The sequence below is a fragment of the Peromyscus californicus genome, unplaced genomic scaffold (assembly GCF_007827085.1).
Source record: "Peromyscus californicus insignis strain IS unplaced genomic scaffold, ASM782708v3 Scaffold_8__1_contigs__length_139910024, whole genome shotgun sequence".
Taxonomy (NCBI): Eukaryota; Metazoa; Chordata; class Mammalia; order Rodentia; family Cricetidae; genus Peromyscus; species Peromyscus californicus.
In genome coordinates this window covers 121,131,820-121,156,770 of record NW_026294606.1, presented here as the reverse complement: position 1 = coordinate 121,156,770, position 24,951 = coordinate 121,131,820, and positions in this window count along the sequence as shown.

Genomic DNA, 24,951 nt, shown 5'->3' with positions numbered 1-24,951 from the left:
CTTTGTGTATCACAGACAAACCTGACAAAAAAACAAAGGAGACACATGACCTAAGCTAAACAGACTCTCCTTGCCAGAAATGTGAAATCTGCAGATAAATGTAGTTTTCACCCCTCATCAAAGAGGCTTCTTTTTGCAGTGGGCGGAGATCATTACAGAGACCCACAGTTGGTAGAAATAGTGATCATAGAGTGCCCAGCCTCAACTGATACATCTGCAGCATAACCCATATACCTAAGGCTTAGGGAACATTGAAGAAGAGCGGGAAGGAAGGTAATAAGAACCAGGAGGCCGGGACGTTCTGTGATACAGTGGCTTCTATTTATGACACAGAATCTATGCCCATGAAATCTCAATAATATGGTGGCATTAAAAAACACCTGCACAATGACAGTACCAGTTGACACACCAGCATGGATGAAGAAATTGCATCAGGCCCCATCCCATATGATTCCTCTCCTTGGGCTCTATGAGATATTTGCGTCTTTTTTAAGCCTCCCACTTCTTTTTTCCTTGATTCTCTTGAGTTTCAACCTCTTGAAAATCACATTTTTTTTAAACAGTATCAGAACCTACCCCCAAGTCAGTGACTAAGAGAAAGAAGACCAAGAAAATAAGACATCAGGAAAAAAAAAATCAGGTACTAGTATAGCCAAATCACATCCTTACACCTGAGCAGTCTGAAGATATCCATTTTCTCTAATAGAGGGTGTCCAATACCTAACCAAGGCCTCTTTAGTCAAACCAGTGCTGAAGTCACGGCTAAAGTGTAGTGGCTAAAGATTTGGTTTAATCACAATGGAGAGTCCTCATTAGATTGTTTTATCCTTCAAGAAGCTTTATTAATCCCTCATCCCACATAGATCCCTCCTCTCTTGGTCTGTAATGAACCGCTCTTACATGTATGTGACAGCATAGCCATCAGTCCATGTGGTGATATTTTCTTTGTGTTCTAACAAATAAAGCTTATCTGGGGATCAGAGAACAGAACAGCCACTAGATTAGACATAGAGGTCAGACAGTGGTAGCACACACTCCCTTAATCCTATCACTTGGGAGGCAAAGACCCATCTGGATCTCTGTGAGTTCAAGGCCACACTGGGAACAGAGCCAGGCATGGTGGCACACACCTTTAATCCCAGCACTTGAAATCTCATATCTTTGCTTGGGAAAAACACACGCCTTTAATCCCAGGGAGTAACATGGCAGGACACAGAAAGGTGTATAAGGCCTGAGGAAACAGGAACTCGTGCTCTTGAGGCTGAGGACCAGGAGCTAGAAGCTTTTTAGCAACCGTTCAGCTGAGATGCATTCGAGTGAGGACTCAGAAGCTTCCAGTCTGAGGAAACAAAACCATCTGAGGAGTTGGCGAGGTGAGGTTGGCTATGGCTTGTTCTATTCCTCTGATCTCTCAATTTTTACCCCAATATCTGGCTCCATATTTTTTATTAATAAGAAAGACCATTTAGCAATTCATCTTACAAGTCCACGGCGGCCATTGGATCTGTCCTCCATCTTTCCTCACAAGCAGTGTCACCTGAGAAAGGGATGTCATCCCTCTTCTGTTTCTTCTTCACTGACTCACAAAGCTTTGTCAAGGGCATCTCTTTCATTTTATTTATTTATGTATTTATTTTTATTATTTAGCTCTGACCCAAAGCAGCATGTTTCCTACCTGGCAGGTTTTGGTTGAGTGTTCCTTCACCCCCTCCTTGCCCTCACCTCCCAGCACCAGCCCTGCCTAAACCCTTCAACCCCCAATACTCCCCTTTTATTTTCATATCACGTGACTATCTTTCAAAGTCTTTAAAGAGGCATTTGACTAATGAATGAGAACCATGTTACCCCCTTCTTCCACATGCACTTTAAGGGAGTCAGATAAAACCCATGTGTGGTCCTCACTGCTAAGACTGAAGCTTCTGCCAACACAGTGTTGAATTTAGATCTGTGCCATTTCATTAGAACAATGGGAAAGAGACAGAATCACTTCAGCCATGGTACAGAACCCACGATGTCTTCAGGACTGTCCATCTTGATGCTATTTTTTCATTCCAGATTGGTCCATACTGTATTACAGTGAATTCAATGAGATGGAGATTCCCAAGTTCCCAGGAAAGAATAAAAAAAGAATCCACACACCATTTGCTTCTCATTCCCCCCCCCCCTTTTTTTTAAAGATGGGGTCTTTACTATACAACCCAGGCTACCCACAAACTCAGGATCTTCCTGCCTCTGTCTCCCAAGTGCTGGCATTTCAGATATGCAGCAGCGTGCCCGACTGCCTCTTGGCCTCAATAGTCAGCCCCATCCAGACATAGCATGCAGTTCAGCCTCTGCCTAAAGGTGTATTTTCAAGCATCAGAGTGGCCCTGAGCCTCGGGGCCAGAATAAAGACCTTTAATCAGATTCTCTCTATCCACCAGTGAAACAAAGGAAAGAGGTAACTTCTGTCCCCAGGAATCATTGCCCTCTTCAGAATACACGTGAAATGTTTTTGATGGAGAAAAATGCGAAAACTGAGGAGGCAAGCCGATTGATTTCCTAACCAAATGGGCTCCCCTCAAGGTCTTGGAAGTTCCTCACTTTCTCCTCCGCACTGACAGGGAACTTTTTCAGGAAGAAACTCCATGACCTCTGGCTTATCAAACAGTTCTTCTAATTAATAAGTATACTCTATTGCTGAAAGAAAGAAGTATAGGGTGGTGGTGGGTTCACCTCATGATTTTTACTAAAACACTCCATCCAGAATCTTCCCAGAGAATCCTCCATAACAAATCCTTCAGATAAGGCTTTTAGAAAATTGTAATGAAAAGCAAACCCAGCTCCCAAGTGCTCAGGGAAAGACTAGGCAGGATCTTTATCATTACTGGGGCTTCCTCTGTGCTTGCATAGTAGTCCTTCTGGAAGCTGAGACCGGAGAGGGATACTCCCAGGCAAGAAGAATGATGGACTCCATATTCAATAACCACACTTGTTGGTTGCCTGCTATATATATGCTCAGCTCCTTCGTAGCCACCGTGGGAACATAGAGCAAATATAAAGCAAGAAAAATGGTGTTTTAAAATACTCTAGATATGCCAGAATTTTCAGTTTATAAGATCGTTTCATTTAATGCCAACAAGAAGTGTCTTAGGAGACAAGCAACGTGAGTAACAGGTCCATTTGTCAAGCAGGGAAATAGACGCTCAAAATGATGCTTGCCGTCATCATAGGAAATGATGGAGGAAGGGGACTAGACTCCTAGTGTGATTATGCTCAGCACTCTGCTCTTCCTAACCCTTGTACCTCCACTTAATAATGTACAGTGCAGGGTCCACATGGGAAGAAACAAGTTAAGGTCATATCCCATGAGTATTGAATCCCACAGTCCAATAAATTACATGAGAGCCTGGAGAAGGAAACAGCAGTACGAGCCAGAGGGCCAGAGTGGGCTTTCCGGAGGGTGAGTGTCTGGGTTTGAACCATAAAGAATGAAGGCAGAAGTGTAGAGAAAGGAATGGAAGCCAGGCTTTCTGAAGGAGGGTGGAAGCTTCCCAGAGAGTGAGACAGAGACAGGAAATAGAAAACGCTAAAGTCCAGTCAAAAGAAACCCTCAGAAGGACACACAGCTTCCAGTGCTGAGCCACTGACACAGGCCAGGGGAGCACTGCCATCCCTGGGGAGGTTCCACAGCAACCTTGATGATTAGTGCTCTGAATGGCAAGTAGAGACAAAGAAGCAAGCTGACCTTTGGTGCCGAGAAGAGAATTTGAAGGTGGGTCTTATTCCTCTTTGTGGAACTCCATATTGGCTTCTATCATGTTCTTGGCTTTCCCAGAAACTAACATCATTGGGCCAAAGTAAAATGTGAGGGGAGTCTGGACCTTCTGGTCACTCCTCAGGGCCTCTGACTCTTCCAAAACATGTCATCCACTGAACCTGGGGTAGCCGGGTATGACCACCTGTTCTGAGTTGTCCAGCTGCTAGGACCCATCACTAGCCTGAGAATAGTGAAGGAAAGTCCAGGTCAGAAAAGAAGGCATGTTTTCCTGCCTCCCCCACCTGACCCACTTCTCCACGTTCCACCTGCTTTAACCACCTCAGGCCCAGGCCCAGCTGCCAGCTTCCCACCGAGGCACTACCTCCAATTGCTAGGAGATGGCTATCCAAACTGTCACCCCATGATCAGAAGAGGAGTCATGTAACTGACAGCACCTGAGAGAACTCTCATTTGGATTAAATCAAAGTCTTTAAATATTTATAAAGTTCTGGTATCTAAAATAGTGAGACGCTGCCCTGTGCGTACACTGTTGAAATAGAGGCCTAGTGAATTGTAAATGGAGCACACATCCAAAGAGTCATATATTTTGTTTGTTAGAGTGTGCCATAACATGAGAGAGAGAGAGAGAGAGAGAGAGAGAGAGAGAGAGAGAGAGAGAGAGAAAGAGAGAGAAAGAGAGAGAGAGAGAGTTGAAAAACCCACTGCATTATGTTAAATATCCCAAGGGCTCAGTACAGAACATGACTAGAATAGATACAGACCATGAGGAACTTTTTCTATCTCATTAGACGGTCTGAGTTTTGAAATCTGTTCTGAGTGTGGTAAAGTGTGCAGAGCTGTAGATTAACGCACTGAATACATTCTGCAGTTCTTGATGTGTTTCATAAAAGGTCCATTTCAAAAGTGTGCTGTATTATAGGTGAACACTCTCAGTAAATAATCTTGTTACAGAAACCTAAGCAATTTTTACAAGGCGTATTTCTGGCTGACTGAACAATTTATTCGCCAGATGTCACATTGTATTTTTCCAATATAAAATGAAACAGCTTTTTTTTTTTTCTTTTAAGGCCGACTGTGTTGCTTTGTCTGAGTCTAGAACAAAGGAGCTCTCCTTAAGGAGGCTGATGCCATGTTAAAGCCCATCACTTTCCAATGAACGCCACACCTGGGAGGGGCTGGCAGCACCAGCGCTGACTTCCCCATTCTGGGACAATACTTGATAATCAAGTAGGATGACCCCTTGGGTCACATGGTCTAAGAAAACTGACTGGTTTCTTTTTTAAAAAAAATAAAATAAAATAAAAAGCAAAGAAAGCAATAGAAGAAGCCTAGAGCCTGAGCAGGGGGCTGGGAGAAAGAAGGGAGGGGTGGCCGAGGAGAGCCGGAAGAGAAGGGAAGGGGAAAGGGGGAGAGGCAGGTAGATTGGGAGAGAGGGGAGTGAAAGGCAGAGCCGGAAGGGCAGAAGAACGGAGAAGAGAAAGGCAGACAAACGCTGGAAGGAAGATGGCTGGAAGAGACAGGAGCGCAGGAGAAACAGGTGGAATGATGCTGACCTAGAGGTCACTTCGGCTGTCTCCCCCAAACACTGAGCCCACACAATGTTCTGAAAGTCTGCTTGGCCTTAGCCGGGTCCCAAGGTGCTGCTCCATGGTGGAACACTTGCCTGGCATGTTGGAGACTCTAGGTACAATGCCTATCTCCACAGGAGAGAATGGGGGGGGGGGGGTCCTCAGGAAAATGGACACACTCTGCTGTAGTCAAGGCACCTAGGTGTATTAAAGCCTTGGAGCCTTCCTGGTAAGAAACCTGCCCAGCTGCACCTAACCAACTGTTCTTAGGCTTATTTGAACTCTAAACCTCTCCGGTTTTTGTTTTTGTCTTCACAAACCATCTATGGTTTGGGCACATTCTCCTGAAGGTCATGTTATTTCTAGAAGACGAGCCCTATCACATCAATTATTTTAATCAAAATCCCCTCCATGGAGTGCGAGCATTAAGTAATGCTCACCCAGGAAAGTATCTGAGAAAGTTATTTTCCAACGCAGTATCTAATGTGGACAAGATATAGCAGTCAGCTTTAGCTCGATAAAGCTACAGTAACAAACAGTCCCAACACTTGGACTTCTGAGACTATTTCTCACCCATTTTGTATCTCTCAACAGCAAAGCTGAGGCTCTGTACTTCTCCTCCTCAGGACTCCTCAATCTCAGGTCCAGGTCTCACAGGGAACACAGCCTTATTAATGAGCAGTGACTTTTTTTAATAACAAGTACACAGTATATTTTGATGATACGCACCCTGCTTTCCCATTCCAAGCTCCTTCAGACCCCACCAATATATCTCTTTCTCAAATCCATTTCATGTTTTTCTTTAATAACCCACTGAGTGCAATTAATGATGCCCGTGCACGTATGTGGGGCCATTCACTAGAGCATGGGCAGCCTATCAATGGCTTCCCCCCACTCACAGAAATGTTACTCTCCTTTCCTTGGCAGCCACCACCTGCCAATAGTTCTCAGCTAGAGGTGGGGCCTCGTGAGCCCCTCCCCCACTCACGGTGGAATTCTGAGTAGACTCATCTAGTACAGGTAACCACAGCACAGTTTATCCGTGAGTGTAATAGTCATGGCATAAACAGAAGACGGTGTTTCTCAGCACTCCTCTCTATCCTCTAGCTCTTATGTTCTTTCTGACACATTTTTCATGTTGCTCTCTGACCTCTGGAGAGGGGAGGAGCTTGATGCAGATGCCCCATTTAAAAATGAGCCCTCATGACCACTTATTTTCATCACCCCACTGCAAAAAACAGCTTCTCTGACTAATATTGGGAAGAACACAAATCTATGGGTATAAACATCAATATTTAGAGTGGAGTTTGACGATGTGACCATTTAGCAAAACAACAGTGGTAGGTTCCCCCCTTAGTCCTATGATCTCCCAGTTAGAGGCTTTTGATCAAGTTTACAGCACCAGACATGAAATCTCTCCCGTGGAGCAGGCCTTACATCCGATGAGAAAGCAGCCGGTTACCCCACACTCATCATGCCGCTACTGCATCACTGGGTACACCTTGCCCAGTAGGTTCATACTGTAGCAGGCAGGTTCTAGTGCTAAGTGAGATGATTGGTATCTTTTCCTCCTAGCAGCCTTCATAGCCCCCTCTGGTCCTGTGGAAGCTAGACAGCCAGGAGCAAGTTTCCTGGTTACTTGAAGACTGACTTTCTCTATATCCCATGACCCGAATACACAGTATCTTAAGCAATTACTTTCCAGGTACTCCCATTTCCCCACCTCCCTCTCCCCACAGTATACTCCTCTTCCTTTTACTTTTTCTAATGCTCTACCATTCCCTCCCCCTTAAACATCTTCCACCAGTGGTTCTTTTCTAAATTCCTGGCTTCAACAGGCACTCCAAGTTAGACACACAGAATTAAAAATTCAAGGTTAGGATCCGCCTATTTTGAGAGAGAAGACTGGGGACTTTTCAAGCATCTGCCACGGGTTTCAAAGATGACATTGCACTAGGTTAAGCATGTCACATGACCAAGCCTGATGTCAGGGCTTGGGGGTATGTGCATCACCCTTATGGAGGCACTGTGAGTCCAAAACAGCTCGGGGAAGGATATGCCTTCTGGGGAGGACAAGGAACAGTGAGTACAGCGGCTACTGTGCAGAGTAGAGAGGATTCTGTGCCTCCCTGGTGTGTCTAGTGGCACTCCTCATGCCTACATCAGCTGCCTCATGGTCCCTGCAGCTGAAAATACATTAGACAAGGGCTGGAGCGTGTGCCACAATACACGCTTCAGCCCACTGATGAAGGCAAGTAGGTTTCCCTTTAAGAGATTTAATACACAAAAAGTTGAGGGTATGCTAGGGTTTATATGTTCATAGACAACCCCCAAAAATATTTGCCAAACAAAAGACTTCCCAGTGGAGGTGTACTGCACTGTGCTTTATTTAATTCAAAGTACTGTACTGAGCTATGTCAAATCGCCATATTTTAGGTTAAAAGCTTGCCTGTAGTAGTTATATACAGCCTAAAGTAGTTCAACCTAATATTATATATGCATACACACATACATTATTTAATATCAACTTATATGCACATTATCAGGAATCATCACCAAGGACTGTCAGAAGGATTGACGTGGGTGCCACTGTAACTTAACACAGAGGACACTGGGGTCCTGTCTAGGCTGCTCAGGACAGAGCACCCTGATGAGAGAGCACCGAATGCCACAGGACTGGATTCCATGCTTTGTCTCTGTCATGGCTGGTCTCCCGAAGCCAGTTACAGTGAGACAGCCAAATCATACCACAGCATACTGCAGCATCTCCAAACCACACCAAGGGCATCCAAATGCCCAAACTCAAAGAATTTCTGTTACAGTGCCAACAGGAGCCTATCGTGGATCATCCAAGAAATCATGGTCTTTCTAGGAATTAGATCAAATTCTAACAAAGTCAGGTCCTGAGGATGAAAGATATTCCCAGATGACAGTCATCTCCGTAGGGTTCCAAACTTAAACTGTCCTCCACAGTGACAGATTTACTACTGAAAATCGATCAGGGCCTTTGCACTGGCTGCTTTCTGCTGAGAAGGTGTGCCAGCCTCTCTCCCCAACCTCCCCTGCCCTATCTCCCATCCCTGATTTTCTTCAGGCACCTGCTCAAACATTGCCTTGGCAAAGAGGTCAATGTGATCTGATCACTTGGTGAAGCTCCTGTGACAGCTGTCACTCAGCTATACTTTCCTTTAGATCACTCATGGCCATCTGCAACCATCAACGATAGCAACAGACACTCCGTAAATGAAGAATAACAGTGACTGAAGTTCTGAGTGAGCGACTGAATGAGTGAGTGAGTGAGTGGATTCAGATCAGTGACCCTGTCATCCATAAGACAGGGACACAATGGAAAATTAGCCTTTCTTGTGCTATAAATGAAAAGAAAATAAAAGTTGAAAAAACTTCCGTGTGGTGATTTTAAAAACAACACAGCATTGGATCTACGAAATCAGGCTAGTCATAAAGAAATAAACTAAAATTAGGTGTCGTTTCAGGGGAGTGAGCGATTGAATGCACAACGAAGAAAACTACCAAGTAAGTGAAGAAGATAAAGGACAAAGTCAAGCTCATCTCAAAGAAGGATGCAGAGTTGGGAAATGGGAAGAAGAGGAGAAATGACCACAGGGGTACCCGAGAGATCAGCTGACACATCCAAAGAAGTCACAGAAGGGGAACGAGAAGGAGCAGAAGCAGAAAGTCAAAGGACAGCCCCGTGTGCGAACCGGAGGATTTTCTGAACACCAGGCAAACGAACACCAATGTTTTGAAAAATTAGCTTGGGCGCTCTTAGGTCACGTGTTAGGTCCTAGATCCCATGCCCAGCATTGAGTGGGGAGGGAGGGGAAGAACCAACCCCATCTTTTGGGTTTTTTGTCTTGTTTGTGTTTGGTTTTTCCAGACTGGGTTTCTCTGCATAGCTGTGGCAGTCTTGGAGCTTGCTCTGTAGACCAGGCTGGCCTCCAACTCGGAGATGCCCCTGCCTCTGCCTCCCAAGTGCTGGGATTAAAGGCGTGTGCCACCATGCCTGACAAACCATACCAATCTTAATTTGAGGACTCAGTGTGTACTTTGTCCTGTTAGTGGTGACTGTGTACTCGATCCCCAGCCTCAGGCAAGGGGGTTCTGATGCCTTACCCTTTCACGGGTCAGGAAATGGGGGTCTAGAGAGGTTAAGTGAGCAGCCCGGGGTCACACCAAGAACCCTGAGCCTCAAGTCAGGACTTCCCAGCACCCAGGCCTGACTTCCAGCAGTCTCCCTGCTCTGCCTCCTGGTGCACGTGAAGGGCTAACACCCACTGCCAAGTTTGTGCCTCTCCCGACAGAGAGCTCAGAGAGCTTCCCATTGTTTTTCACTACTCCATGCCTCTCCTACCCACAGCACCACCAGCACTCATTGATGCCTTGATGGACAAGGTTAGGAGGTCAGGACTTGTTCACAGAGCAAACACAGTGCAGTGGTGTCCTAGCTAGAGTTACTAATGCTGTGATGAAGCACCATGACCAAAGCAAGTTGGGGAGGACAGGGTTTATTTGGCTTACACTTCCACATCGCAGTCCATTACTGAAGGGAGTCAGGACAGACACTCAGGACTGGAACCTGGAGGCAGGAGCCAATGCAGGCCGCGGAGGGGTGCTGCTTACTGGATCTTCATCATGGCTTGCTCTGCCTGCTTTCTTGTAACACCCAGGACCACCAGGTGAATGGGCTGCCCGCATCCATCAATCACTAATTAAGAGTATGCTCTATTGTCAGATCTTATGGAGGCATTTTCTTAATTGAGGTTCCCTCCTTTCAAATGACTCTAGCTTGGGTCAAATTGACATAAAACTAGCCAGCATAAGTAGATAAATGCAGATTCTGGAACCAGACAGCCTGGTTCTAAATGCTGTTCCCATCACCCACTAGCTGTGGGATATTCTGCAGATTAATTACCTTCTCTGTTCCCTTATCAGAAGAATAGTAATAGCCAACTCTGCCTAAGTGTTAAATGAAGTGAGGCACATAAAATCCTTAGATCAGTGTCTGTGCTTAGAAAGAACCCAACAAAGGTGAGCTTTCACTGGGCGTGGCCCCAGACAAGCTCTGGCCTCGGGATCTTACACCCTAAACCACCTCAAGGAGCTGAAGGCCTTGCTGCCAGCATGCAGATGCAGCTGCATGAAAGAGAGTCTAGCTGGCTCTAACTGGTTTCTCTCCAACCACACTGGACACCCTCCATCTCGGGCCACAGCGAGCCCTGGGCAGCCGGCTCTCTCTCCTCCAGCCTTCTGCTCTCCGCTCCCCTTCACACCTTCTCCCCAGTCAATGCCATTAATCAAAATCCTATAGCAGAAAACGCATGCATAAGTCCGACACATTTATTGCTATGGCAACAATTCAGGCACTTGTCCCTGTGTCAAGCTATATCAGTGGAGATAAATTCTATTGTTTTCACACTGGCAGTTTTCTCTGTGTTGGACTTAATCCATGGAAAAATATAGCCTTTCTCTTTATTTAAGAGAGTGAGAGAGCGCTCCAAAGAAAGAGAAAGTGACCTCTGGGTTTCTTACCCAGCACATTCAGGACTGAAACCAAATTTTCTCCTTTCTTTTAAAAATGAAGACAGTGATCAACCTCACCAGTGACACGTCAACCAGCAGCAGCCCCACAACCAACCTCCCCCTAGAACCTGGGGTCCAGGGAGGGGTCTAATGCCTTGGGAGATCTGCAAGAGCCCCCTGCAGGGCTGTGGGGCCATGTGGTCTGCACCAGGACCCAGCCCTTGTGACACCCTGAGGGAATTCAGACTGTGGCCTCAGCAAACAGTGCGGACAAACAGAACAGAACGGGCCTGCTCATAATGAAGCGTCCTGATGAATAGTGTCTCTCACCCGGAGAAACCAAGGAGGGAAGATCCTCTCCCCATCCTCCTCAAGTGCACATGATGGTGATCCACATCCCCACACCCACACTTCCAGAGAAGCTGATCTGCCTTTTCTAAGCCCCTCCTATACTGAGTTCCTTTCACATCCTTCCCCGGGGAACCAAAACCCAAATGTAAGGTTCCTGCCAAGTCTAAAGCCTTAGGAGCATTGGCATGTGCCCAGCACCCTACTAGGAAATGCTGCAGACACCGTACTGGGGGAAGCCTGAACACATGAAGGAAAACACAAATATCCCCTCCTCCAGTCTTTGCTATCAAGTTAATTGAGGTTCCCTCTTCCAAAATGACTCTTGCCTGGTGTCAAGTTGATATGAAACTAGCCAGTGCACTCATTATCTTCTGTATTCCCCACCCTCTTCTGCTACTTCCTTTCCCCTCCCCAAACAGTCCTCCTTCGTGAGGAACAGGCATTACTGAGCACTGACAATGTGCATTTTGGAGGCAATGCTGACAGAAAAAAAAAACAAACAACCGATATTCCTGCCAGGAAGAGGCAGGTGATGCATGCGGAGGTCAGATGCTGACCTCTTCCTGAGAAGAGGAAACAGTGTGAATTGAATACCTCAAGATGGCGTCCAGGAAATGGTAAGGCTGAGGGTGCACCAGAAGGATGGAAATGTGGCTCCATCCTTTCTAGCCTCTTGGGTGTGTGAATGTGGGCAAGGATGGCCCTCACTGCCAGGGCAAGAAAGCTGAGCCTTCCATCCTGGAGGTCAAAGTTGTTGTCCCATCTTCCACAGAGGCCTCCGCAAGGCCTCATGCAACCAAGGTTGTTTTGTCTCAGATGTGGTAGAGTGGACTTTGGTGTGGGTTCTGCTCCTTGGAGGTTTAGAAGCAAAGGAAAGGATTCTGTAAGGTCACGGTGGGGCTAGATTCACCCCTCAGGAACAATGACTGAGGCCATTCTCTGAGTTCTCTGCCCTCCTCCCTGTCTCCAGCCTCCTCGGCCCTCTCTCTCCTTTCCCGCACTCCTTTGCTTCTGTTCCTTTTCTTTCTTTTTTAAAGAAGGAGTCGAGGACCGTGCACTGGGTATTCTGTAGCCCAATATTCTCCCAGTGAATGAGTTTGGCTGGGGTGAGAGGGTCATCCTGGGATGACAGATCCAGGGATTCTTTCTATGCTAGTCCTCTGGGCCTGGAATCTGGTGAGGCCCAGCCATGGTCCCGAGACTGCCTGGGCCTCCCTCCACTAACAGTCCTGGGACTGGTGCAGGGTGACGCCTTTGAAGGATGGGAGGGCGAAAGTCCTTTATTCCTAGGCTCTTTGTCCCATAAGCAAACCCAAAATCACAAAGAGGAACTCTGCCTGTGGTTGAAGATGTGAGTGCCAGGAACAGGGATTTTAGGAGGAGTCCTCTGTGATTGTATTTTCTAGGCCTGGAGAAACCTCTCTCCATGAATTACGGAAGATGACTTTTGAACACTGAGATTTAAGTAACTGAAAAATTCCCGGTGAATACGAGAGACGGAAATGCAAGTCTAGAATAAAGGAAGGACAGAAGACAAGGAAATTGGGGAAAAGGTGGGCTGCCAGGGAAGACTAGAGCCACAAAGGAAGGAGGGAAGGATCTTGTGGAAATGACAGAAATTTATGGATGAGTCTAGAGAAAGCAAGCTGCCAAGAAGGAGAGCCTGAAGACGCTCTTCTGGATTACAAACAAGCCTGAGGCCAGTAGCCACCATCTTAAACCGCTGTGGGAGCACTGCAGCTTATGGAGGTATAAATGGATCCCTTGGGGGTGGACCCTGGAGATGTGGAGCTGGAGTGGAAGCTCAGGATAGGCTGTGAAAGGCTTTGGAGTTGGACTGAGGGAAGACAAGATTGAGGCCACAACAGCAACCAGACCAGAGGAACTTCCAAGGAGGAAGCTCAGGGGGACTGGGAGTTGACAGGCTCATTTGTTCTTAGGCGCTCAGAGTATTTACTTTTTTGCAGGACCCACAGTTTTGAGCAGTAGCAAATGGGAATCTCTTTCTGTACTATGTAAAATTCTGCAAAATTCCACTGGAAGACTGAGCCCTGAGGAGGAAAGAGGCCATGTGGGGAGTCAGGCACGGGCTGGCAAAGAGCACAGAGGATTTGCAAACTGAGCTGAAGGTTCTTTGTTTTGCCTTCCAGCACCAAGTCCAGCCTTTGCTCTAAGGCAGATTACAGTCTACCCTTCTGGGACAGGCCAGGTCGCTACAACCATGGACAACATGCACGTTTCTGCAGTGTCCTGATCACACCCCGGTGTTACCTGCTTACTACTGTTGTTATTATTTAATTTCTGAAACAGGATCTCAGTATGTAGCCCAGGCTGGCCTCAGGCTCACAATTTTGCCTCGAGTGCTAGGATTGCAGCAGGTACATGCCACCTTGCCTGGCTCTTTATTCACTAAAAAAATTTAACTTCCGTAGAAATAACAGGTCCACTTTGACTCATTGTGATTTTATTGAATTTATTTGGTGGGCACACAACCATGGAGACGTAAGAGCATAACTTGAGGGAATCGGCTCTCTTCTACCATGTGGATTCTGTGGACTAAACTCTGACTGCCAGGCTTTTCGGCTGGTGCCTTTACCTGCTGAGCCATCCCACCAGCCGAGCTGCTATGTGTCCATTTTGCTTGTTTGTTTCTTTATGTGTTGTTGCTGCACGGTTGTTGAGATAGGGTCTCACCAAGTACCTCTGGCTGGCCCAGAACTCACTATATATATAGATCAGGCTGGCTTTGCCTCCACCTCCCAAGTTCTGGGAATAAAGGCATGCACCACCCAGGCACTGTGTTTTTAAAAATGTTTTATCTGAGACACTCTTAAACTTTCAGAAGGGTTTTGAAGATAGTACAGAGAATTTCCACACATCCTTTCTCTACCCTGTGTTAGAACCTCACATGAATCCACTCTAAACTCCCGTTAACAGTATCTCACCAAGGTTAATTAAGTGTTCCGTGGTTATGTAAGGCCCTTATTAAATTTTAATTGACTTATTTTTATAGTTAAATTTATTTAAAGGGAAGATGTATATTACTCTTGCTACTAGGAAATGAGTGTCACCGCAGAGAGGCTGAACACAAAACAAGCACTCTGGAAATGAAGCAGTGATTGCCCAACGCTCATGAATTCCAACACTGGCTTTGCCAGAGAGCTGGCGTCCATTTGATGAGGGAACTCTATTAAAAGCAGTGGGAATGTAGTTAAGACGGAGATGCTTCAAACAGGAACTTTCTACATGAGCAACCGAAGAGCTGGAGAACAGGTTGATATGGAAGCAGCCACCTCAAGTCTCACACTCAGGTTCAATGATTTACTGTGGGTGTGGAATTTCCCAACTAGGTGTGGTGCCACAAACACATAATTCCAGCACTTGAGGGCCTAATGCAGGAGGATCATGAGTTCTAGACCAGTGTGAGCTACATAGCAAGACACTATATCAAAAAGTACTAGTGGACTAGTACTTGAATGCTGTTGGCATAGCGCTGTCCCCCAGGAAATAACACAGCTCATGGGTCGGGGCTCGCCTGGGGTGTGCAACGCTGGGTTTCAGGAGGGAGGACAGAATGAGGGAAAAGAGCTGGGAGGAGGGAAAATGGGAACACAAGGGAAGGAGCCCTCCACTGAGCTGGCCATGGCCTCACAAGAAACCCGGGCATTCGCTTGGCCATGTGGGCTAACTCTGGGGGACCAGGGGACTGTCTGTGTGAAGAAGGAAAGATAGGACACTGACAATGTTTCCCTGTCTCTTCTCAGCCAATGAAGTCTGAATTTATTTCTCCACCCTTCTAGCTTGTGCTATCCACAGATACAGTTTGGTTAGGGATGGGATCTATCAAGGTGAGTACCATGAAGGTTATGCTGAAATGAAATTTCCTGGCCAAGAAAGCTAAATGGTGTTCTAGTTTGAAGATATGGTGGTGGTGGTGGTGTGGTGATGGTGGTGATGGTGGTGGTGGTGGTGGTGGTGGTGGTGGTGGTGGTGGTGATGGTGGTGGTGGGTGGTGGTGGTGGTATGGTGGTGGTGTGGTGATGGTGGTGTGATGGTGGTGGTGATGGGTGGTGCTAGTGCCTCTACCTCCTTCTTTGCTGAGTGGCAGGCTGAAATTACCAATGGGGAAGAGCCTGCTGCCTGCTACAGCTCTGTGGGCTCAGCTTCTCTCTGTGTGAGAGACGGGGCAGGCCATGCTGGAAGAATGTAGTTTCCTTATGCAGGCAGGACCAAAGAAAACCCAACAGGATGAATGAGTCTGTGTCTGTGGTGGTATCAATGAAGGTCTACAAAGCTGGGCGGTGGTGGTGCATGCCTTTGATCCCAGCACTTGGGAGGCAGAGCCAGGTGGATCTCTGTGAGTTCAAGGCTGGCTTGGCCTACAGAGCAAGATCCAGGCCAGGTACCAAAACAACACACAGAAACCCTGTCTCAAAAAACAAAAAAAAAAAAAAAAAAAAAAAACAAACAAAAAAAAAGGTCCACAGTCTGGTGAATTGAAGTGGCGATCAGGAGCAACAGGAAATGAGGGAACAGAGAATAGATTTATGTGGCAGATTCAAGCTCAAATCAGGAGAGGGGAAATGCACTCACTTTTCAAGTTTGCTGTAGAATCAGAATCAGAGAGCAATTCCAAAGCTGGAAGGAGTCATCAACATCATCTCCTCTAACCTCTTCATTTTTGTAGTAGGGGAAACTGAGTCCCAGAAAAGCAAACACGCATGCCTGCAGCACAGGCACAGCTAAGACTAGAACCCAGCTCTATCCACAGTCAGGTGGAGTGGCTAGACCCGCTCCCGGCAGCCCCAGGCTCAGGGGCCTTCTCCACCCCTCCCTGAAACGATGAGGCAGCCATCAGAATTATAGCTCAAGCTTATTAGTCGGCTTTAATGTGCTTAATGTGGATGTAATGCTAAAGATCCACAGCACTGAAGCGAGGAATTGAAGCAATAAACTCGTGTTTGCTCTGCTGCTGGCGTCCCGTCTTGACCAAAGATCCCCTAACAATATGCATTGGTCCAAAGTATACATTTTAGATATTATATATATGCTATATATGCTTTAAGTAGTATATATTTCTATGTATCCCTATGTAAGAACACACACACACACACACACACACACACACACACACACACACACACACACACACCACCCAGCTTTTAAAATGTCAGAATGTTCTTGGTCAGAGGCCATTCTATTTCACTTACCTTGATGGCATTGGAAAAAATCACTCTTTAGGCAACTTGGCATTATCCTGGCAGGTTCGCGTTGCTTTTATTGTTTTGTTTTGTTTCCCATTTCTTAAATGACATTTTGAAATATGCATTTGTGTTTCTTTTTGTGAAATGCTCTTTTGTGAAAATGAAACTATGTTTGCATAACAACTAAGATCTTTGAAATGCTTGGGGGTGTTGTTGGGAACTTTCATCATGGGGGGAATGAACTTGTGAAACGAGTCTGAGAGCTGAATTGGGGAGCTGAGTCAAAGGGGGGCTGCATAGAGAGGGGGGTGAGAAAGAGTTTGAGGTATTTCAAATGCAAGCAGGGCTCAGCAACAGAATGGAGATCTGCCTGGGCACCACTGTCACTGTGGAACTTCTTGTTTTGTTGTGGCATATAAAGTCCATTTTCTTAGACACTGGAAGAGCTAAATACCATCCCCGTCCTCTCTAATCTATAAATTTTCCAGGGGCAAATTTGGGCCAGCCATGTCTCTCCAATCTCACCAGTAACTTTAGGTCAGAAATGAATTTGTTGAGGAGTCATATATTTGGAAATGTTTCTGCTGGAAACATCTGTGGTCAATAGAACGATACATCGCCTTACAACTCCACAGCAGAGCTTTATGGGTTGGAGTGGTCAATCGCCAGCGCTCTCTCTCTCTCTCTCTCTCTCTCTCTCTCTCTCTCTCTCTCTCTCTCTCTCTCTCTCTCTCTCTCTCTCTCTCTCTCTGTTGTGGTGAAGGCTAGTCTGACCTCCAGAGGTTCACACCTCCTTCCATGGCTTGTAGTGTTAGTGAGAAACTGTCTGAGGTTCTAGTTCCCAATCTCCTTGGCAATTCACTGGGTCCATGTGACTGAGTTCCATCCAATGGAATGAGAGCAGAAAAAACACCCATCTAAAAAGGCCAGGGGAAAGGTTCCACACCTCCCAGGGATATGAGACCCACAGAATGGGTTTGGGGAGTTCTGTGTTAACACATAGAGCTATAATGGAAAGAACTTGAATTCCAGAGTCCTTAAAATGAGCCTCTTAATGAGAATCAACCAAAGTGGACTATTATGTAAGTGAGAAATAAATGTTCCCCATGTTAAGCCAATGAGGAGAGCTGGGTATATTATCTGTTACAGCAACCGACAGTCCCTTAATTAAGATCACTTTTGAACAGCTCAGTGACTTCCTTTTGGGAAATTACCTCTCCCATTATGTGTCATCTATATTAGATAACAAATCACACGCCCTTTTCCCAACATGAAAACACAGACCCTGTTTCGTCTCCCCCTTTCCCTCCTCCCACCACGTAGCCAGGGAGTAAGCACATGACTTGGGCTGGAGGAGGCAGGCTGTCTGTCCTGGGGAGGAAAACAGGAGAAAAGGTATCAGGATCAGAGAGAGGCAGCAGCAGCATTCTGTCTACTGCCCTGCTTCAGGACACTCGCTAAATTCCTATTTTCTGGCTCCCCACAGCCGTCCTGCTTCCTGCCCGTTTCTGGCCAAATTCAAAGCACTCCTCAATTCTGTGAACTTCTAAGACCCTTCTGGTAAATTTCTCCTTCTTAAATTGGTAGAGTTAGGTTTACTTGACTGTGACCAAAAAAGAAAAAATCCTAATACTAGCCGAACTTGAAGGAACAAACGGAAAACAAAATTTGAAAGAGTCCATGTTCCGATAGATACTTGGAAGACTGCGTTTGGTAAATAACACTGAAAACAAATACACATCTCTTAAAATATAGATTCGCTGTACCTAGATGTCTCCTTGAACTCTGCGGGGACGTGGGGGTGGGAGTAGGAAAGGATTAGCCGTGGTTTTCTATAAGCTGCAATAAATATGAAGACAGTGAAGTCAAGACAGGGGAGTATGATTGATTTATTACATTATAGTTCATTAAAAGTGTTCCACTGCCTTTTTAAAAACCATCCAGTCATTAAAAAATCTTTGCGGACACAGTTTCCAACATCGTTATAAGGGATTCTTGACAGCTCCTCATTTTTAATGGCACTGTTATAAACAGGCTCCATAATGGTCCTGCCTAGTAGGAGGCTGGTTTAGAGGCCAAGACTGAAGCAGCCTGGGCTGCTGCCGAGGTCCTGTGCAGAGATGGCGTCTGAAGTTAATTTGTGTGGAGTAATTGAAAAACCTGAATTTTGCAGTATGATCTTAAAGGTACTTTCTAGAAGGGTCTCAAATTCCAACACGGGGCTCTCAGATGTGTTTTCTCTTGTAAATCCAAAAGATGAGAACTAACTGAAGAGTCACTGTCCTCAAACATCTAACGGGAGGAAGTGGTGCTGATGTGCAATTCAAATTGGTAAGACTGTGCCTCGGGCCAACTGAAGGGAAATGCCAGCTTTCTCATTTGTAGCAAATGGATATGAGCTCTCAGCTGGTTTGGCTAGGGTCCCCAAGAGATCAGGCAGCAGGGGAAAAGATATGGGAGTGTGGGCGGACTGTGTTTGGAGCAGGGCTACTGCTAACAGTCCCCTCTGCCCACCACAGGGAAAGCAGAGAAATACAGTGGCAGTCTCAATCGTAGGAAATGCCAGTTATCCCCTTGAAATAAATGTCTAGTGTGACTGTTCACATCTAATTCCACTCCACAAACATCTCCCTGGTGCTTATTAGGTTGACACCAAAAAGCTGGACTTTGCTGGATGTAGGGATGAATAAGACAATACGCGGAGCCCTGGCGTCAGTGTGGCTGGTCATGAATGCAGGCAGATGGGCACAGGGCTGGGAGTAGAAGGCTCCAGGGGAATAGAAAACACACCTAGTATTTCACCTGCCTAGCATCTCCTCTTTTGAGAAAAGAATTTATTTCTCTCTAGACAAACTGCCTTTCCATCCAAATTAGACTCACTGTTCTACCCCACTTCATGACCTGGCTCCATGAAACATACACGCAACCAGCTCTGAGCAACTAGAGCATTCCACTTGACTCCCCTGGTCCTTAGCAATAGGTACTTCAGCCAAGACGGCATGATGAAACTCAGCTTTGAACTTCACTCGGAACTCCTAAGAAAATGATGCTGGGTTTTTCTGGGGCTGCTCAGCCAATAAATGCAAACCTGGAGCCACCAGCAGCTCAGTGCCTTTCCCTAAAAAAGCATCTCCTAGAGACTAGTGACAGGTGCAGGAGAGCAGAGGGGAGAGCTGCCTGATGACACAGTCAGCCACCTCCATCCTCCTCTGCCTGAAGCCTTCATCCTGGATGTTTCAGAAAAGCGAGTCACTTGCCGCCACAGAACAAGTCCTGCTACCAGTAGGGTAGCTTTATGTGGAAATAAGGAAGACATCCCAGCAACCAGGGATGTCAGGCACCTTTGAGGAATTCCACGTCTTTCCTGTGCTCTATTCTGAGCCAAGACATCAGGGTGGTTCTGTGGCCATCCTTTGCTTTCCTTGTGCCACCTAACTATATACTGGCCACTTAACCCACTTGCTGGTAGATTCCCCACCTTCCCTTGCCCTGATCTCTGTATCTTGAAGTACTGACCTCTGCAAAAGATGGCACCCAGGTGCCATAGCAGCAGACTCTGGAAGAGAGAGCCCCTGGGATGCCCAGCTCTGACTCAGGCAGCCACAACTGATCAGGAAGGGCAGACACAGGAGGGATAAGGGGGTGGAGTCGTGGGGAGAGTTTTGAGTGGCCTGAGAGCCACAGTAAATCAGGAAACCAGCTTTGAAACCACTGGCAAGAAGAGTGCTCAAGTTCCCAAGCCATTGCGTGAGTTTCTGCAACAGCTTTGCTGAAGCTGCAGGTCTCTCGGGCTAGGCTGACCTGTCCTCAGCTGCGGATGGGGTCAAGTTTTCATCAAGGGTTGCCCATTTCTCCATAAGCATCCTGCTAGGGATGCCGGCGGCGGCGCTCTCACCTGCAACTACCCTGCTGCGCTTAGTCCTAATCAGACGTGTGAGGTGTTTGGTTTCTTGCTTCTTAGTCATTCTTCCTTGGACACCAGGTTGCTGATATATTCTCAATTTCCTAAATTCCATGGAGTAAAACGTAGCAAAGACGGATGTCCTCTGTGTCCCCGCATCGGCTGCTCAGGCTCCCTGTTTTAGCCTCCCAGTCTGAGATGCTTGGGGAGAATTAACCAGTGATCTTCTCTAACCCTGTCTCTGCTTTTAATGACAACAAAGACAGTAACAGCCCAGTGCAATGCCTTCTCCTGAGTCATAAGTTCTTGTTTCTGTCACACTATTTGTCCCTCCCATAGCGACATGCCATTACATCATTATCCTTCTCCTTGATTACTTAGGACTTTGATCCCCATCCTGTGACCAAAACACAATCCATTCAGGAACCAAGATCAGCGGCTGCCAGCAGGTCTCAGCTTACCTGACAGTGCTGGTCTAAGCTACGTGGAGCTTGTGTTAAATAAAATTCTAAGGTTGAGCCAGGAAGATGTCATCCAGACTAAGGCAAGAAGGATGTTCCAAAGAGGTGGCAGCATGTGCCACACCCTCGCTTCCAGCAGAATTACCTTGTTCCGAGAAGAACCAGCTGTTGATTTGAATATTCAAATTCAAACATGGTGAAGGCAGAGCTGACCCAAGGGGCATCCGTATCTGTGATGTGTGGCCAGCACTCTCCTGTGGCCTCTTTGCTGAGATGTCTAGCTCACTTCTGATTTTGTTCTGGATGGTAACCCAAGCCTCTCCTGCTGGAGAGGGGGGTTGCGGCACATGGAGGGGACATGGCTGGACCTTCACACCATCACCAGAGAGGGATGTGAGTAGGAGTACTACTGTCTTCCCTTCGGGTAGAGCTGGAAAGTTTCCAGGGAAGGAATCTCATTGGCCCAGCTTGGGTTTGGTGCCCATTACTTACCCATTGTGACCACGATGGTAACGAATGGTGCAAACCTCCAAACAGTCCCTCTTTGCTGGTTTCTGTCATCAAAAAGGACAGTGACTGTTATTTATTTACTGACGTTATCTACCAGGTGTGAGAAAACATGAGGTACAAAAGAACCCACTATAAGAGTTTTTATTAGGGAAGGGAAAGAGGTGGATGTGAGTAGGCTTACTGGAGAGGAACAGGCAGAGGTGGGCAGGGAGTGGGTGGAGTCTGCCTTTACAGGTCATCCGTGCATGCGCATGTGGGCTTAAGTAGCTTTGCCACGCATGCGCATACATTATGTGACCACACTGAGCAAGGATTACTAGAATTGAAGGCCTTCGAATGACTAAGCATTTTGCTTGACTGCTGACAGTGCATGCGTGGTCTTGTGATGCCAGAAGTGGCTAGGAATAATTACAGTGACCATGATAGAAATTGTTATAAATCAGGTTCCTTTCTTCCAAGTCTTCTTGACCAACAGATCTCCTCCAAAAAGGAAAGAAAATCTCATCCACAGATACATGCAGTTCTTCACATGGAGTCTTAGGGAATTGTTTGATCTCGAGTCCTTTCCTGGCCCTAGTACTAACTAGCCTGTCTACACAAAGGAATCTTATTTATTTATTTCTAATTTCAAAAATGTCTGTGCATGACCTAAGTGTCTTGTGCCCAAGGGGGCCAGAAGAGGGAAATGGGAAACCCTGAAACTGGAATTTTAGAGGTTTGTGAGTTGCCATGTGGGTGCTCTTAACCATTGAGCCATCGCTCCAGCCTCCTACACATGTTAGTGGGATAATTCCTAGTAGCTGATCCTTTGCAGAAGCAAGCACCTACTTGAAGCAACTCAAATCATATCTAGCTCCATTCTCCTAGCATGGCCACTTTAGGCCTGTCTCAAATGTTCATGCCATATCCTCCTTCTCTGTTCAGCACACTCTCTGCTGCAATCACTGCTCGGAAGATAGGAGACCATTTATGTTCAGACAGAGCTGGGAGCTGGTTGATCATGATCTCAACCAACTTTGAGCATCAAGAGGAAGGTAAAAACAATGGTATTGAATTGCAGATTGTCAAGCTGCAGAGATATAGCTCTGTTCTGAAAAGGGGAGGGCATCTTTTCTTCAAAACTGAATACAGAAATATTTCAAATGGAATAAACAGCTATTTGAAAGCTGCCCTAGAGCAAATTGGAAGTCAGCACAATGCCCAGGCATTCACTTGTTTAAGCCTGGGAGAATGCACACATGCATGCTCTCTCTCTCTCTCTCTCTCTCTCTCTCTCTCTCTCCATTCTTTATGCATACATATTTACACACAATATACATAAAGAATGACCTTCTCCCACTCCACTACTCTGCTGCCTGCAACGGTAACATTTACTGGAGATTTTATTACAAAAGCCACAAAATGAAATTCTAATCAATAATAGTTTCCAGGATGGTGAGGGGGAAAAAAAGGGAATTGAATACATTCATAGGTAAAAGATGCTATTATCTCAGTTCAGTAACTATGAAAGAGAAATAGATGAAAAAATCTGGGTTTTATATTAAAACCCAGCACAGCTGTAGAGTTACATAATAAAGCATTGCCTGTATCCATGGAAATGGGAGTAATTGATGCACCACAAGTTATTTTTATAAACCCAAACAAAAAAATTCAATCAGAAATGTCTCTCCCCATTTTGGGGCATTGTATATTTTGTATCTGTACATAATGCTCACATTTAGAGTCTGAATGCACTCTCTATTGATCAGCCTTGCTGAATAGGACGTGCTGCCTTCCCTGAATATTCAGGATTAGAATCCTGCGGCCTAGTTCCCACCTCTTCTCACTCGCCAGACTTCCTTTGAATACATTACACAGTGCTTTAGAAACAGGCAGTGCTGACTTGGGGTGGGGTGGGGGGATGGAGAGTAAAGATGGAGAGCCGGGTTCCTGGTTTGGGAGGTGTCAGAAGGCCTAAATTTGAAGATGAGAGCTCTTTGGAAGGCCATGCCTTGAACTCCACCACCACTCCCAGTGCTATCAACCCTCATATCCTCATCCCATGCATGCATTTACTTAGTGCCTAGTACAGAGCTGAGCACACAGCAGCCCTTTCCAAAACAACCAGGGCACATTAATCACCCCAGTTTGCTTGGCAAAGGACAGCTGAAGACACCTGTTACAATCACACCCTAGGGTCACAAGCCAACCCTGTATTGGCTCTGCAAAGGAGACACATAAGAATCTGTGGAATGAATTCATTTCTCCAAGAGAGTTCTTGCCAGTAAGAGCTGGAGCAAAGGTAGATGATCTGGGCAGAGGAGCAGGGCCCTGAACTCATGTCCCTTTTTCTTTGTTTGATATCAGCACTCTGTTCTTTGAAATTCTTAATGATTTTTAACAAAGGGCCTCTTGTTTTCATTGTGCACCGACTACAAACTTACTGTTGATAGATGACCCTGCAAAGCTGTGACAGTTAAGAGCCTACATTTAGCAAACAGACAGGTGAAAATTCCACCTTCATCACTTAACTGGTTAAAAGATCGGAGCAAGTTAAACCCCCGAGCCTCTGTGTACTCATCTATGAAAGGAAGATAATAGCAATATTGACATGGTAGGTTGCTATGAAAATTACACAGCAAAATATTTGTAATGTGCTCATGGTTTAAAGACAAGGAAAGCCTTGCTCAGTGAATAGCATTAATGTTCAAGTTGAACTGAGTAAAAGAAAGACCTGAAGGAGAGAGGGGGTCACAACTGAAGGCTGGAGACCGCTAACTAGGCTCTAGCCATATGAACACTGAGTGACCGTGCAAATTGCTTTAAATAGAACAACTATATTGCAGATAGGTCTAAGAAACCCTCCTACACACTCTTACCTCCACCATCCTATCAGCTTCATTTTAGAATCTCCTCCGTGAAGGTTGTGCTGGTGGATAGAGAAGCTGCCAGCATGAAGTCCCCTCCCCTGTTAACTTCCAGATGGTCTGGCACAGTAGGGAGTTGAGCTATGTTGGGGCAGGTGACATGATTAGAGATTGGAGAGTCCCATGAGCAGCTTTCTACCTCATCCATACAGACACATACTTACAGACATTCATCTTTCTTGATAAGTTACCTACAAAGAGCCTCACCAAATCATATGGTAATTCTGCTACCAACATACCAAATAACTAAGCTATTTGTTTGCCTCAGTTGTACCATTTTACAAACCCACCTCCAGAAATCTGCTTTCTCTACATCCCTACTAATAGTCTTTAGTTTTAGACTTCTAGATTTTGGCCATTGTAATAGACATGATATGACACCTCATTGGGTTGCTGATTTCTGCTTTTTTAGTGACTAATGATCATTTTTCCCAGCACTTATTGGCCATTTTTTATCTTTTGGAGGAAAATCTTTATTCATTTCTATCATACATTTTTAAAAATTTGATATCACTTGTTGAAAAAATATTCCTTAACTATTGCATGACCCTGTCATGCTCATCAAAGCTTATTTGTCATACTGCATGAGCGTGGCTTAACTCCTCGTTCCATCTCCTTTCTCCATGTTTGTCCTTGTATTTCTACCACAATGTCTTTTGTCACTTTGTAGTAAGTTTTGAAATGTGGAAACATGAATCTACATACTTCTTTTTTCTCTGAATTACTTTTACTATTCTAGGTTCCTTGGG